This window comes from Bombina bombina, chromosome 1 (assembly GCF_027579735.1).
Source record: "Bombina bombina isolate aBomBom1 chromosome 1, aBomBom1.pri, whole genome shotgun sequence".
In the NCBI taxonomy this organism is placed as follows: Eukaryota; Metazoa; Chordata; class Amphibia; order Anura; family Bombinatoridae; genus Bombina; species Bombina bombina.
In genome coordinates this window covers 1,179,466,748-1,179,484,150 of record NC_069499.1, presented here as the reverse complement: position 1 = coordinate 1,179,484,150, position 17,403 = coordinate 1,179,466,748, and the positions used below count along the sequence as shown (strand labels likewise).

The 17,403-nt window shown below is 41.0% G+C and overlaps 1 protein-coding gene across 4 annotated transcripts in view; it reads right to left on the bottom strand.

The window, feature by feature from the left end:
- Positions 1-17,403, bottom strand: part of TANC2 (tetratricopeptide repeat, ankyrin repeat and coiled-coil containing 2) — a 785,323-nt gene that overhangs the window by 464,590 nt on the left and 303,330 nt on the right. Inside the window, exon 1 of one of the 4 annotated variants that reach the window (XM_053699777.1) lies at positions 5,811-5,958. The exons of the other annotated variants lie outside the window; for them this stretch is intronic. The gene's annotated coding sequence lies outside the window, so the exon portion shown is untranslated. Of the gene's footprint in view, positions 1-5,810; positions 5,959-17,403 lie in introns of those variants that run through there. 4 annotated transcript variants of the gene reach the window in all.

Here is a 17,403-nt window from a genome sequence, read left to right as displayed (position 1 = left end):
AAACTATGTATACAACTACAATTGCAAAATACCACTCAGTGCATTCTCCCCAAGACGTAGAAAAGACACACATTATACATGCTTTACAGCCAGTAGATAAAACCCTTGCCTGCAAGTTTACTTAAAGGGACAGTAAATACATTTCTGTTGTGTTGCTATAGACATTTTAGCCAAGTCTTAACGCTTTCAAATTTTTTATTTTTCAATAGCTAACTCCACTATTTGCCTTATTTGGTGGAGCCAATCAGGGCTTCAGTCATTGTCGTAAAGTTAGTGTAAAATGCATTGTTCTGCAGTTGTTTTCTGTTAAAGCCAATTAGGAACAAATATGTAGCAGAGTGAGCTTTAAGAAGTCAGCAGTGTGCATTTGATGTTCTGAAAATTAGAAATGGCTCCATTTTCAGAGCTAAATTACATGAAAAGGGGGCAAAATAAAAGTATATTGCAAAACGGTTTCATTATGCATAAGTAGACCTTTTATATAAAAATCCCAAGGTGTTTAATGTCCCTTTAACATTTCTGCTTCTGCAGCTACAAACTCCACTTTTGTATGTTACTATTTTACCTTGTGTTAGTGCCAAGCTCAATAGGATCACTGTACAGTGTTAGCAATCATTAAACTTGTGCTGGGCTACCCTGCCACGTATTAACTGTCTATCTTGTAAAGCATTGCTTCCTCTCAGGTTCTCTCTATCCTCAAACTAACCTTTCAGTCTTATGTTTGTATCACTAAATAGAAACATGCTCAGTATATGACAACTTTCCCTTGAACTAGAGGTCAGAGAAAACCCCAGTTGCAGTCAGGTAGTCTGGCAACAGTCTGCAAACCTTCCTGCCAGTATTATTATCACTTATTTATAGAGCACCAACAGATTCTGCAGCACTAACCTGCTTTGTATGTATAATTTGTATTCATTTTGTCCAATGACATTAAGCAAACACACCAGTGTGCAATAGATAGAGACACAAACACAGATTTTGACAGCAGACAAGAACCACAAGGCATACTTACTCTGGTCATAAGGCGACATGTACAAAACCTGTTTATAATTGGGGGAGATAAGGAAGTTTGGGGGGGCACAATTTAACAATCAGCATATAGGGTTCAAGAGGTGGAGAAGGGAATGACCGCTGCTTGATAAGTCCTCACTGCAGGTTCTCTGGTGAGGAAGAAGGACTTGGGGCTAGATTTATCAAGCCCCTGCGGCAGCAAGTTCTCACAAGAACTTGCTCGCCGCGATTTATCAAGCAGCGGTCACCAGACCGCTGCTTCCCTAACATCTTTGCCACCTTTATTGTGGCGAAATTAAATCTCCTCGGTCGAGTCCGACCGAGGAGATTGACAGCTCCTGCCCGCGCGTGATTGGCTGTGCGCGGGCAGGGGGCGGGATTGCACGTGAGCGCAAAATTGCGCTTGTGTGCAATGTTAATTACCTGCAGGTAATTTTGCCCCGCCACAGACGAGCTGAGGCGTACAGGGGCGCATATACGCGCCCCTGTACGCCTCAGCGTTGATAAATCTAGCCCTAAAGTACTCCATCAGGAATGGGATTAGATCTCCAGGAGCTACAGTCTCTGGGATGCCTCTTAGCCGCAGGTTATAGTATATTCCACAGCTTCTGATGATCTCTAGAGTTACTACTCCCTGTGAGGTCTGGCCTGTTAGACCTTTTCAATATAAACAGTGGTATTGCTAACTGCATCCCCCCTGCTGCCAGTAATTCTCAAAGTGAATTCGGTTGCACATCCCACAGCTTTAAAACAATGCTAGTTTATCTTTACCCCAGTGAAAACAATGCTGTGCCTCACTAAAGGTCAGTTCCCTGAGGTACAGTATAAAGCATCTGTATTAGTTATGCTATATTAAGTCAGGGAACTTGGGACAATTAAAAAGGGGGGTTAAAATATAAGAGCCATTATTTGAAACAAAGTTATTATAAAACGTGTTAATATTTAGCATATTATTTCCCAGATTCTCTCACTAATCCCCTCCAGCTCTACACCCTCAGGCACGTCCTGTGACACAGCAGTGTGTCCTGACACCTTCCCTGAGAATACCATCTTTATAGAAACCAGTAAAACCAGAGATTAGAACACAATGCCCGTGATACCCACCTTACTGACACCTTGATCAAACCTTTATGACAACAGTAAAATAAACAGTAGATACAGTAGCTCACAAATGTACATTTGTATTTGTATGAACGCAAAGCACTTTATTTCCCCAGTGATTAGAGCAGGTTAATAATGATGAATTATTATTATAAAGTAAAGTGAAACTTCTCAAACAGAAATAGGAACTGCTATTATACAGGTGTATAACAAGTTATTACATACAAACAACACATGAATAAAACCTGTAACAATAACTACAATGGACAGTAGAACAGTAATAATGAGGTCTAGGTAAATCCTACAATACAATGATAGTTGTCTTGTGTTCGGTTTTGTTTTTTATGTACAGGGATCCAGCATGCATATACTTAAGTATTTTGTTTCTGTTAATAACACCCAAAATCCCTTTTGACCATCATTTAATGTATGAGTGCAGAGTGTAGAGTGTAGAAATGAGAGCACACATACTAGAATCACTCTGTTGGACTACATAGACAGTAATAGTATTGTTTATATATATATATATATATATATATATATATATATATATATATATATATATATATATATATATATATATATATCTTGTTATTGTTCTCTAATAATTCACAGTATAATGTTCCTTTAAAGAGACAGTCTACTTGGTAATTGTTGTTATTTCTTATAAGATAGATAATCCCTTTATTACCCCTTCCCAAGTTTTGCATAACCACACTGTTATATTAATATACTTTTTACTTACCTGTATCTAAGCAATTGCAGACTGCCCCTTATCTCAGTGCTTTTTACAACCTTGCATTTAAGCTAATAAGTGCTGGTTCTTGCATAACCATTATTCTCCACAGGAGTGAGCACAATGTTATGTATATGGAACACATGAACCAGCACTGTCTAGCGGTTGTACATGATTTAAAAAGCACTGATTTAAGGGGCGGCCTGCTGGGGCTTAGAAACAGGCAAACTTAGAGGTTATAAACTATAATATAAAAATGTTGGTTATGCAAAGCTGGGTAATAAAGGTGTTGCTTATCTTTTTAAACAATAAAACTATACATTTTTCTTCTTATGTAAAATTCTCTCAAAATGAGAGTGCAAGAATCTGATAAAGCTCAATGACTAATCAATGTGAGCGCTAGTTACCACAACTAATTTAATCATCACACAATTCTGTCTGGTTCAACTAATTGTATTTTGATTAACTGCAGCACTATCACTATGAACGAATCACACTCAGAATTGATTTCCTTGACAATATAGCAAACTGGATTCCTTAAACATTAAAACCTATTTTATGATCACATAAAATAATCCAAAGCAACATGTCTGCTTAAAAACAATGGTGAAATGAATCCTTACACATTGGAGAGGATACAATGAGATATTCTGGTTCTGAAGGATACCCCCTGTTAGTTTCAGGGAACCTGCCTCTAACTGAAATAAAGCACACTCCCCTGATGTGCCATAGGTCTCAGGAACAGCTTCACACACTGAAAATGAGCAGATGAAGTCATTTTATTAACATGTACTGTAGCCCTGGGTTTGGTAAAGCAAGAGTCTAGGTGGCATAGCTTCCAAATATGTTGTAACATTCAATGTTTAAATGTATGAACATTTTCTCACAAAGGATTCTGGATGTCTCCCCTATCAAGCCTTGCTGTACAGGATCTACTCAGAACAGTCAGGAATTAATCAAAAGCTATAGAGTGTAAGCTCTTTGTATTTGTTTACCAGTGTCAAACATCACTACTCATGTATCTAGCACAACAAAATTTGCAGGCACTGTATAAATAAATGTAAATAAAAACTGTATAGGTTGAACTCTATGGGCTTCGGTCTTTTTTCAACCTCATCTACTATGTTACTATGAAGGTCTGTAATGTTTATATATATATATATATATATATATAAATAAAATACTTCTGAACACTATGCTGAAAGAGTTTACACAATATATTAAAAAAGCAGTTCTTAAAAAGGTTGGGAGCCAGGAAAAATGTTTTTGTGAGCGACACAAAAGACACCTTAAAGGGACATTCTAGTCAAAATATAAATGCACATAGATTAATTACATCTTTAAATAGAAACATAATTGCAATATTTATGTATTAGCAAAAATGCTTCTAGTAAAAGTTATCACTGTTTTAGTGTTAACTTTTTCTCTGCACGTGCATGTGAAGCATAGCTAAATATTGTTACTGCACCCACATTTTAAATATTGCAGCTGCACAGATCATCAGTGGGGCTTTTATCATGTCAGTAATGAACAAATTGAGTCATTACCAGATGGCACAAGCACCTTAGGCTCTCTGAGCAAGTGTTGTGTTTAAAATGCTGGTGCACGGTGCATACTTAAATACACTTTTGAAACAGTTATAGCTTTTATTAGAAGCATTTTTGCTAATACATCTGTATTACAAAATTGCTTCTCTTCAATACAGAAATGCTCCCATGTGGTTTCAAATTTTGGCTGGAATATTCCTTTAAGTAGGTGCATACATAAGCAGACATTCACAAGAGCTATGTCAGCAAGGTTGTATAAGTACACGCGTAAGCACTGAGAACACAGGCACTCAGCCAAGCAGGGTAAACTCCACGGATTGCTTAGATCCAAAAAAGTTATAATGGTTTAATATTTTCCAAACTATTTTTTGAAAAATAAATAAATAAAAATACTTTTTAGTAAATTAGAAATACATTGCTGTGAAAAATAATAGCTGCACCCAGGTGGTAAATCGCCATGGAGCAAGCTAACAAATTATGTGTGCTTCTCTTTCGGTATGTATTTAGTCTCCCTATGGGAAAAATAATACACATATAATATTTATGTATACAGCAAGTCATCCTATTAGGACAAAAAACAGTAAGCCGCTTGGGGTTTGTACTATACAAGTGTAAGCATCCTGAGGCACAGTTTACAGCATATTAATAAACAGGACAGTCCCACAATTCCATTGTAAACTCTATGCTGGCAGCGTTTCCTCTCTATACCACTTGACTGGTGAAAGGTCTCAGATTATTCCTGTATACTTGGGGTAGTCTCACAGTATGTCACCAAACTAGTTCATTAGGACAATTTTAAACTGTATCACCAGACTATAAACTCTTTTGGGGCTGAGCCCCCAGCATTTGCAACATGTTATCAGTGAATTGAGTATCCCATTATATCAGGGGTAAGTTTGGACACCCCTGCATTATATACTATAATGAGGCTTCACAGTAACTTGGTATATGTTCTGCAATTAAATCCACCAGATTCCATGTTTTTTGCGGCATTGTCCCCAACAACACAACATATCACGTGTCTTAGAGCAACATTTTACTACATTACAATGATGTAACCACAAGTGAGCACATTATCCCATCATGCCAGGGTCTTCCCTTTTACTGTAAGATCACCAAGGCATTTTCCCATCACATCAGAAGAACAGTCTCCAATTTTAATATTAGACTGCAAATTCTTTAATGCAGTTTTCCATTGTAACAATACTGTTCTCCTTTTAGCATGAAGATGTAATAGGACAATGTTTACCATTATACTACAGACTGCAAGTTACCTGGGACAGTCTAAGCCCTACTGCTGCATTGCTATCTATTAGTATACATGACATCTCACACAGGGAATGGTGCTTCCAGGGGTCAGTGACTGACTCTGAGAATGGTAATCCCGACAAATAGCAACCCCCAGGACCACATACCTTGGAGACCCTGTTTATTCACACATCTGAGGAATATGCATGAGTGGATCCTGTATGTAAGGAAGGCATGGGGGCCCGGCAATGCTTTGTATACCGTCCTTTGCTGTGCATGCTACATCCAGCCTGGAATTGCTACTTTCCATCCCCTCCCTCCCCCTCCAGCACAACCCTCCCCCCTCTCTGCCAGCCAGACAGACATAGGATGAGATCACACCAACAAGCCCCCCCCCCCACCTGGTGTCACATGACAAATGACATCAACAGTGACCAGTCAGCTGCAGCCAATCGCTGAGAATGTATCAACAGAACAGCCTGATTAAAAAAAAACCTGCACAACCATTTATGACAGCTCAAACTGTGCAGCGTATCTGTGTTTAAACAGAAGCATACCAGCAGTGCCTCAGTTTTATTGAGGTTTATCCTTTTTCTTGTCCCATACCAGTCTCTCCAATGTTCTCTCAGCACAACTAAATGATTCTACAGAATTAGAAATTATATTAAATGGCCTAACAAAGGTTCTGTTTATTATTTAGCACTAACGTCACTTGTTAAAAAAACAAAAACAAAATGTAAGCACAATGTTGCCAAACACAGCTCTCTTGGCAAGGGGGGAAATACCTTTCTAAGATTACACCACACTTGTATAACAGGATTACAGAACATGACTTAGAGCGACATATAGGAGCAATAATGTGCTAGAGCAGTGATTTTTAACCTTTTTTTTGCCGTGGCACACTTTTTGACATTAAAAAATCCTGTGGCACACCACCATCCCAAATTTTTAAAAAAATCACACATTGTAGCCTAATATATATATATATATATATATATATATATATATACACACACACACACATACACACACACTGTATGTATTGTGCTGTTATGCCATGCCTCCTACAAACTACCCCTGCACTGGGAGTAAAAAACAAGCAAAGTTTAAAAAATATGTCACACTGTTGTCAGTCTGCCGCGGCACACCTGAGGATCTCTCTCGGCACACTGGTTGAAAAACACTGTGCTTGAGTATTTTATTATTGCACTATTAAAATTGTAATAACCTGCAAAAGTCAGCTTCAAAATGGTGGCTTTGCTCATATACAGCCCCTATTTGCCTAAGTGGTCATATTCAGCGCTGGATGTGCATGGGTGCCTTTAAATTTTAAATAGAAGCCATTTTGCAATATATTTCCAATAACAAAAAAGGGTTTTTTTACTCTTTTGTAGCGGCATACACATATATGCTGTGAGTGCTTCATGCACCAGCAGAGCTTCACTAACTAATACTTGTAAGGGGTTAAAATAAGAGAATGGCTTTGAACACAGCATAAGAATGAAAAAATGTTTTTCTGTTTTTGTACTCAGCAGTTTAATGTCCCTTTAAATCTTCACTGACACAATGCACACCACTGTCTCTTTGAGTAGGAGTAGTGTTTAACCCCTTAGTGACCAAAGCACTTTTCAATTTTCTGACCGTTTGGGACCAGGGCTATTTTTACATTTTTGCAGTGTTTGTGTTTAGCTCTAATTTTCCTCTTACTGATTTACTGTACTCACGCATATTATATACCGTTCTTCTCACCATTAAATGGACTTTCTAAAGATACCATTTGTTTCATCATATCATATAATTTACTGTAAAAAAATATATAAAATATGATGAAAAAATGGAAAAAAACACTTTTTTTTTTAACTTTGACCCCCAAAATCTGCTACACATTTACAACCACCAAAAAAACAGAATTTATGTTTACCTGATAAATTTCTTTCTCCTACGGTGTATCCAGTCCACGGCTTCATCCTTACTTGTGGGATATTCTCAATCCCTACAGGAAGTGGCAAAGAGAGCACACAGCAGAGCTGTCCATATAGCTCCCCTCAGGCTCCGCCCCCCAGTCATTCGACCGACGGTTAGGAGAAAAAGGAGAACCAAAGGGTGCAGTGGTGACTTTAGTTTACAAAAATAAATTTAAACCTGACGAAATGCCAGGGTGGGCCGTGGACCGGATACACCGTAGGAGAAAGAAATTTATCAGGTAAACATAAATTCTGTTTTCTCCTACATTGGTGTATCCGGTCCACGGCTTCATCCTTACTTGTGGGAACCAATACCAAAGCTTTAGGACACGGATGAAGGGAGGGAACAAGTCAGGTAACCTAAACGGAAGGCACCACTGCTTGTAAAACCTTTCTCCCAAAACTAGCCTCCGAAGAAACAAAAGTATCGAATTTGTAAAATTTGGCAAATGTATGCAGTGAAGACCAAGTCGCTGCCTTACAGATCTGTTCAACAGAAGCCTCATTCTTGAAAGCCCATGTGGAAGCCACAGCTCTAGTAGAGTGAGCTGTAATTCGTTCGGGAGGCTGCCTCCCAGCAGTCTCATAAGCCAACCGGATGATGCTTTTCAGCCAGAAAGACAGAGAGGTCGCAGTCGCCTTTTGACCTCTCCTCTTGCCAGAATAGACGACAAACAAGGACGATGTTTGTCTGAAGTCTTTAGTTGCTTTTAGATAAAACTTCAAAGCACGAACCACATCAAGATTGTGTAACAGACGTTCCTTGTTAGAAACTGGATTAGGACACAGAGAAGGAACAACTATTTCCTGGTTAATATTCTTATTGGAAACCACTTTTGGAAGAAAACCAGGCTTGGTACGTAAAACGACCTTATCTGTATGAAACACCAGATAGGGTGAATTACACTGCAAAGCAGACAATTCAGAAACTCTTCTAGCAGAAGAAATAGCTACCAAAAACAAAACTTTCCAAGATAGTAACTTAACATCTATGGAATGTAGAGGTTCAAACGGAACCCCTTGAAGAACTGAAAGAACTAAATTTAGACTCCATGGAGGAGCCACAGGTCTGTAGACAGGCTTGATTCTGACTAACGCCTGTACAAACGCCTGAACATCTGGCACAGCTGCCAGACGCTGGTGCAACAAAACAGACAGGGCAGATATCTGTCCTTTTAAGGAACTAGCTGACAGATCTTTCTCCAATCCTTCTTGGAGAAAAGATAGTATCCTTGGAATCCTAATCTTACTCCATGAGTAACCCTTGGATTCGCACCAGCAAAGATATTTCTGCCATATCTTATGATAAATTTTCCTGGTGACAGGCTTTCTAGCCTGGATCAGAGTATCTATAACTGATTCTGAAAACCCACGCTTAGCTAGAATCAAGCGTTCAATCTCCAAGCAGTCAGTTGCAGAGAAACTAGGTTTGGATGTTCGAATGGACCTTGGATTAGAAGGTCCTGCCTCAAAGGTAGCTTCCATGGTGGAACCGATGACATGTTCACCAGGTCTGCATACCAAGTCCTGCGTGGCCACGCAGGAGCTATTAGAATTACCGAAGCCTTCTCCTGTTTGATCCTGGCTACTAGCCGGGGGAGAAGAGGAAACAGTGGAAAGACATAAGCTAGATTGAACGACCAAGGCGCCACTAAGGCATCTACCAATGTCGCCTTGGGATCCCTGGACCTGGAGCCGTAATGTGTAACTTTGGAGTTCTGACGTGACGCTATCAGATCCAGATCTGGAAGGCCCCATAGTTGAGTTAATTGGGCAAAAATCTCCGGATGAAGTTCCCACTCCCCCGGATGGAAAGTCTGACCACTCAGATAATCCGCTTCCCAGTTGTCCACCCCTGGGATGTGAATTGCTGACAGATGGCAGGAGTGATCCTCTGCCCATTTGATGATCTTGGATACCTCCCTCATCGCCAGGGAACTCTTTGTTCCTCCCTGATGAATGATATACGCTACAGTCGTCATGTTGTCCGACTGAAATCTGATGAATTTGGCCTCCGCTAGTTGAGGCCATGCCTGGAGCGCATTGAATATCGCTCTCAATCCCAAAATGTTTATCGGGAGAAGAGATTCTTCCCGAGTCCAAAGACCCTGAGCTTTCAGGGACTCCCAGACCGCACCCCAGCCTAAGAGGCTGGCGTCGGTCGTGACAATGATCCACTCCGGTCTTAGGAAACTCATTCCCTGAGACAGGTGATCCTGAGACAACCACCAGAGGAGTGAGTCTCTGGTTTTCTGGTCCATTTGTATCTGAGGAGACAAATCTGCATAATCCCCATTCCACTGTTTGAGCATGCACAGTTGCAGTGGTCTTAAATGAATTTGAACAAAGGGAACCACGTCCATTGCCGCAACCATTAGTCCTATTACCTCCATGCACTGAGCTATGGAGGGTTGAGGAATGGATTGAAGAACTTGACAAGTGTTCAAAAGTTTTAACTTCCTGACCTCCGTCAGAAAGATTTTCATTTCTACCGAGTCTATTATTGTTCCCAGGAAGGGAACCCTTGTGAACGGGGACAGAGAACTCTTTTCTATGTTCACCTTCCACCCGTGAGACCTTAGAAAGGCTAGAACAATGTCAGTATGAGCCTTTGCTTTGTGAAAGGACGACGCTTGTATTAAGATGTCGTCTATGTAAGGTGCTACTGCAATGCCCCTTGGCCTTAGCACCGCTAGAAGGGACCCCAGCACCTTTGCGAAAATTCTGGGAGCAGTGGCCAATCCGAAGGGAAGAGCCACGAACTGGTAATGCTTGTCCAGAAAGGCGAACCTTAGGAACTGATGGTGATCTTTGTAGATAGGAATATGCAGGTACGCATCCTTTAAGTCCACAGTAGTCATATATTGACCCTCCTGGATCATTGGTAAAATTGTCCGAATGGTTTCCATTTTGAATGATGGAACTCTGAGGAATTTGTTTAGGATTTTTAAATCCAGAATTGGCCTGAAAGTTCCTTCCTTTTTGGGAACTACAAACAGGTTTGAGTAAAATCCCAGTCCTTGTTCTGCTGTTGGTACTGGGTGTATCACTCCCATTTTTAAAAGGTCTTCTATGCAATGTAAGAATGCCTGTCTCTTTATCTGGTCTAAAGATAAGCGAGACATGTGGAACCTTCCCTTTGGAGGAAAGTCCTTGAACTCTAGAAGATACCCCTGAGAGACAATTTCTAGTGCCCAGGGGTCCGGAACATCTCTTGCCCAAGCCTGAGCAAAGAAAGTCTGCTCCCTACTAGATCCGGTCCCGGATCGGGGGCTACCCCTTCATGCTGTCTTGGTAGCAGCAGCAGGCTTCTTGGCCTGTTTACCCTTGTTCCAGCCTTGCAATGGTTTCCATGCTGGTTTGGGCTGGGATGCGTTACCCTCTTGCCTAGTGGCTGTATAGGTAGAAGCAAGTCCGTTCCTGAAATTGCGAAAGGAACGAAAATTAGACTTATTTTTAGCTTTGAAAGGTCTATCCTGTGGAAGGGCATGGCCCTTTCCCCCAGTGATATCTGAAATAATTTCCTTCAACTCTGGCCCGAATAGGGTCTTACCCTTGAAAGGAATATTAAGCAATTTTGTTTTGGACGACACATCCGCCGACCAAGATTTTAGCCAAAGCGCTCTGCACGCCACGATTGCGAAACCAGAATTTTTCGCCGCTAATTTAGCTAACTGCAAAGCGGCATGTGTAATGAAAGAATTAGCCAACTTCAGGGCGTGAATTCTGTCCATGACTTCATCATAAGAAGTCTCCTTCTGGAGCGAGTTTTCTAGTTCCTCAAACCAAAAAGCCGCTGCAGTGGTTACAGGAATAATGCAAGAAATTGGTTGAAGAAGAAAACCTTGTTGAACAAAAAATTTCATAAGTAAACCTTCTAATTTTTTATCCATAGGATCTTTGAAAGCGCAACTGTCTTCTATAGTCTTCTATAGTCGTGCACTTAGCTAGCGTTGAAACTGCCCCCTCTACCTTAGGGACCGTCTGCCACGCGTCCCTTCTAGGGTCAACAATTGGGACAATTTTCTTAAATATAGGAGGGGGAACAAAAGGTACACCTGGCTTCTCCCACTCCTTAGTCACAATATCCGCCACCCTCTTAGGTATCGGAAACGCATCAGTGTGTACTGGGACCTCTAAGAATTTGTCCATTTTACACAATTTTTCTGGGACCACCAAAGGGTCACAATCATCAAGTGCAGCTAGCACCTCCTTAAGTAGGGCGCAGAGGTGTTCTAGCTTAAATTTAAATGCTATGGTATCAGGCTCTGCCTGCTGAGAAACTTTTCCTGTGTCAGAAATTTCTCCCTCAGACAGGCCCTCCCTCACCGCCAAGTCAGATTGATGTGAGGGCACTACAGATAAATTATCCTCTGCGTCTGCTTGCTCATTTTCTGTATTTAAAACTGAGCAATCACGCTTCCTTGGAAAAGCTGGCAGTTTGGATAAAAATGCTGCGAGAGAATTATCCATTACTGCTGCTAACTGTTGCATAGTAATAGCAATTGGTGCGCTAGATGTACTGGGCATCGCTTGCGCGGGCATAGCTGGTGTTGACACAGAAGGAGGGGATAGCGGGCTATCCTCACTACCTTCAGCTAAAGAATCATCTTGGGCTACATCTTTAAGCGTGATTGTACGGTCCTTAAGCTGTTTGGACGCTATGGCACACTTCACACATAAATTTAATGGGGGAACCACCTTGGCCTTTAAACATACAGAACATAGGCTATCTGAAGGGTCAGACATGTTTGACAGACTTAAACAGAACTTCAATGCAATAAAAATTATTTTTGACAAAAACGTTACTGTGTCTTTAAATAATAAAAGTGCACACTTTATTATTGAAACATCAAAAAACCATCAAATAAACATCCGATTTTAATGAAATTTTCACCACAGTGTCTTAATGCTTTGAAAAGATTGCACACAAATTTTCAGACCAATTAACCCCTTAATGCCCAAACCGGAGCTAATAACAGCAGTTAACCGGTTAAAAACACTACAGTACAATGCCACAGCCTCTACTGTGGCTTTTACCTTCCTTAGGGATTATTTAAAGTAGGAAATAAGCCTCTCTGAAGTCCTTTCTGATGTCTCTGGACTCCCCACGTGAAGCTGCATGAACTGCCTAGTCAAAACAACTGCGCAATTGAGGCGCAAAAAGGAGGCCTCCTCCCTCTTCATTCCAGAGTGGAGGGGCCTTTCAGACTAGATGCCAGGCGCAATATGAAACCCCATAAGTGTTTAAAAGTTTTAACAAACACCTTATTCATACTGAAAACTTGCTAAAAAGCAATCGATTAAGCCCACAATAGTGTCAACCAGCATAGAGCCCTTAATATAAGCCATCATTTTATAAAGAGACTAAGAAAAATGGCTTACCTATCCCTGAGGGGATTTCTGACAGTCTTCTAGCATTACTTGGTTTTGTTAGAAAAATGACTGATCATACCTGAAGCAGTTAAGCCTGCAAACTGTTCCCCCCAACTGATGTTCTCTGGTATTCAACAGTCCTGCGTGGGAACAGCAATGGATTTTAGTTACTGGTGCTAAAATCATATTCCTCTCAGCAGAAATCTTCATCACTTTCTGCTTCAGAGTAAATAGTACAAGCCGGCACTATTTTAAAATAACAAACTCTTGATAGAAGAAATAAAAATCTACAACTAACACCACATACTCTTTACCACCCCCGTGGAGATGCTACTAGCTAGAGTGGCAAAGAGAATGACTGGGGGGGCGGAGCCTGAGGGGAGCTATATGGACAGCTCTGCTGTGTGCTCTCTTTGCCACTTGCTGTAGGGATTGAGAATATCCCACAAGTAAGGATGAAGCCGTGGACCGGATACACCAATGTAGGAGAAAAAACATGCTAAATAGTTTATAAATTTTGTCTTGAGTTTAGAAATACCCAATGTTTACATGTTCTTTGCTTTTTTTGCAAGTTATAGGGCAATAAATACAAGTAGCATTTTGCTATTTCCAAACCATTTAAAAAAAAAAAAATTAGCGAGTTACATTGGAACACTGATATCTGTCAGGAATCCCTGAATAACCCTTCACATGTATATATTTTTTTAATAGACAACCCAAAGTATTGATCTAGGCCCATTTTGGTATATTTCATGCCACCATTTCACTGCCAAATGTGGTCAAATAAAAAAGTCAGTCGGGCCAGATGGATGTTCCGCGTCGGAGGGCTGAAGAAAGAATATTGAAGATGCTGCTTGGAAGAAAACTTCTCCCCGATGGAGGACCTCTTCTTTGCCGCTTGGATGAAGACATCGCCCGGATTGGATGAAGAGTTCGGCCCGGCTGGGTGAAGACGACTCAAGGTAGGGAGATCTTCTGGGGCTTAGGGTTAGGTTTTTTTTAAGGGGGGTTTGGGTGGGTTTAGAGTAGGGGTATGTGGGTGGTGGGTTGTAATGTTGGGGGGTGGTATTGTGTTTTTTTTTTACAGGCAAAAGAGCTGATTTCTTTGGGGCATGCTCCGCAAAAAGCCCTTTTAAGGGCTGGTAATAGAGCTGTTAACTTTTGTAATTTAGTTTAGGATATTTTTTTTATTTTGGGGGGCTTTGTTATTTTATTACAGGGCTTAGAATAGGTGTAATTTACTTAAATTTCTTGTAATTTTTTTTATTTTTTGTAATTTAGTGTTTTGGTTTTTTTTGTAATTTAGTTTAGTTTATTTAATTGTATTTTAGTTTAGATATTTGTAGTTTATTTCATTTATTGATAGTGTAGGTGTATTTGTAACTTAGGTTAGGATTTATTTTACAGGTAAATTGGTAATTATTTTAACAAGGTAGATATTAAATAGTTATTAACTATTTAATAGCTATTGTACCTAGTTAAAATAAATACCAAGTTACCTGTAAAATAAATATAAACCCTAAAATAGTTAACAATGTAATTATTAATTACATTGTAGCTATCTTAGGGTTTATTTTATAGGTAAGTATTTAGATTTAAATAGGAATATTTTAATTAATAATATTAATTAGATTTATTTTAACAAGAATTTAGTTAGGGGTGTTAGAGTTAGATAGGGTTATTATACTTAATATATATATAATATAATAACGATATTAACTATATTAACCCTAATATAATTAGGGTTAATATAGTTAATATAGGTGGCGACGGTGTAGGGAGATTAGATTAGGGGGTAATACATTTATTATAGGTGGCGGCGGTATAGGGGGATTTAGATTATAGGCAAAAGAGCCGATTTCTTTGTGACAATGCCCCGCCAAAAGCCCTTTTAAGGGCTGGTAAAACAGCTGGTTACTTTGGGGCAAAGCCCCGCAAAAAGCCCTTTAAAGGGCTGGCAATAGAGCTGTTTACTTTGGGGTAATGCCACGCAAAAAGCCCTTTTCAGGGCTATTTGTAGGGTTAGACTTAGGTTTAGTGGTAGGGATAGTTTAGTATTTTAGGGGTTAATTAATTTAATATAGGTGGCGGCGGTGTAGGGGGATTAGATTAGGGGTTAATTAATTTTATATAGGTGGCGGCGGTATAGGGGGATTAGATTAGGGGTTAATTAATTTAATATAGCTGGCGGCGGTGTAGGGGGATTAAATTAGGGGTTAATAATTTTAATATAGCTGGCGACAGAGTAGGAGCTCACATTAGGGGGTAGTTAATGTAGCTGGCGGCGGGGTAGGAGCTCACATTAGGGGGTAGTTAATGTAGCTGGCGGCGGGGTAGGAGCTCACTTTAGGGGGTAGTTAATGTAGCTGGCGGCGGGGTAGGAGCTCACATTAGGGGGTAGTTAATGTAAGCTGGCGGCAGGGTAGGAGCTCACAGGGGGTAGTTAATGTAGGTGGCGGCGGTGTAAGGGGCTCACATTAGGGGGTAGTTAATGTAGGTGACGGCGGGGTCCGGGAGCGGCGGTTTAGGGGTTAATAACTTTATTAGGTGCTCCTAATTTATTATTAGGAGAGTGAGGGGGGATAGGGATAGAGGGGTATACGTGTCGGGCTATGTTTGGGAGGCGTGTTAGACAGTACGGGTGATTTTATTACTTAGTCAGGTTTTGTAGGCGCCGGCAGTTTCTAAAGTGCCGTAAGTCACTGGCGACTCTAGAAATTTGTACTTACGCAGATTTCTGGACATCGCTGGTTTATCCAACTTACGGCACTTTAGCATCTGACGGCGCCGTATATTGGATAGCTCGAGTTGCGAGTTGAAACTACGGGCAGCGGGGGTTCCCTCGCTTGCGCCGCAAACTACGATCTATATCGGATCGCACCCATGGCTTTAGAGTTGCTTTTTAGTAATTAGAAGGCCTATAAATGCTGCTGCGCACCACACCACACTTGTATTATTCCCAGCAGCGAATGGGTTAATTAGGTATCTTGTAGGGTTAATTTTATCTTTAGTGTAGAGATCAACCTCCCACCTGACATATCCCAACCCCTGATCCCTTCCAAACAGCTCTCTTCTCTCCCCAACCCCACAATTGTCCCCGCCATCTTAAGTACTGGCAGAAAGTCTGCCAGTACTAAAATAAAAAGCATTTTTTTTTATTTTTATATTGACTCTGCAGTGTTGGATACCCCCTAAGCCCCAACCTCCCTGATCCCCCCATACAGCTTTCTAGCCCTCCCCCCTCTACCTACTTGCCGCCATCTTGAGTACTGGCAGCTGTCTGCCAGTATCCAGTTTGCACAAAAATTAGTTGTTTTTTTTACATTTTCTGTATTTTCTGTAGTGTAGCTGCCCCCCCTCAATACCCTCCCCCCCCTCCCCCCCCAAGATCCCCTTGGCCAATATTTATTATTCCCCCCTCCCTCTCCCTCCTTCATATTGCATTAATTATTTCTGCTATGTAAATGTGCCACGCACGCGTCCACCCCGCCGCAGTCGTGAGTCATCAAGCACACATCAGTGTGCACAGGAACCGGATCCACCTATTGATGGGCCAGCCACCCGCCTCCCTGCTGATGCTCCCACCCACCAACGATTGGCACCATCAATGACCGACGCAGGGAGGTCCACATAGTTGACCTCTCTGCAACAGTGGTTTAAAAAGGGTATTGCAGTGATGCCTCAATATTTTATGAGAGTGAGGGTGAATCTGAGGGCTCAGGGTCAGGATCAGGAGGAGAGGATTATCCCCCTGTCCAGAGTGTGAGACCTAAGGAAACCCCTCCCATCCTCAAAGCACCCACCAAACAATTTTTCTCCCAGTCGAACTATAGAGAGGAATCGATTACAGACACTGAAACAAGGGGTGATAACCGCACCCGGGATCAAGCACAGCTTGAACAGGTTTTTTCCATCCCCCAAAAAGTACCAGAAGGGGGGGGAGGAGGAAACCCAAACACGAACCAAGGTGCAGACCACCAGTACAAAGAACAACGGAGGTACCCCCAGAGAAGGGGAAGAGGAAGAGGGAATTACAGGTTTTGAATATTATCAACCTGTCCGAATACAGTCCTGATCCACATGAACTTGAGGTTCTCAGTTTAGGATTGACTTTTGTGCCAACAGCAGATTTCGACTTGTTTAGGACATTGCTTAATGTAAATAAGCTTATACGTGACCTTTCTCTAAAGAAATTTTTTAAGATGTATCCCGTAAGGGAGGAAAATGAGAGTCACGTTGCCATTCAGAAGGGGTTGAGACCTACGCATGCAACAGCCCTGAGGGACAATTCCCTCAATTTCCAAGAGTTCTGTGACATAGGGACTTTGGAATCTCTCTCAGAGGGTGGAGAATTCAACTCAACCACCTGCATTGGACTACCTACATTTAAGGAAAGGTCTAATTTTTACCCTATCCAGTG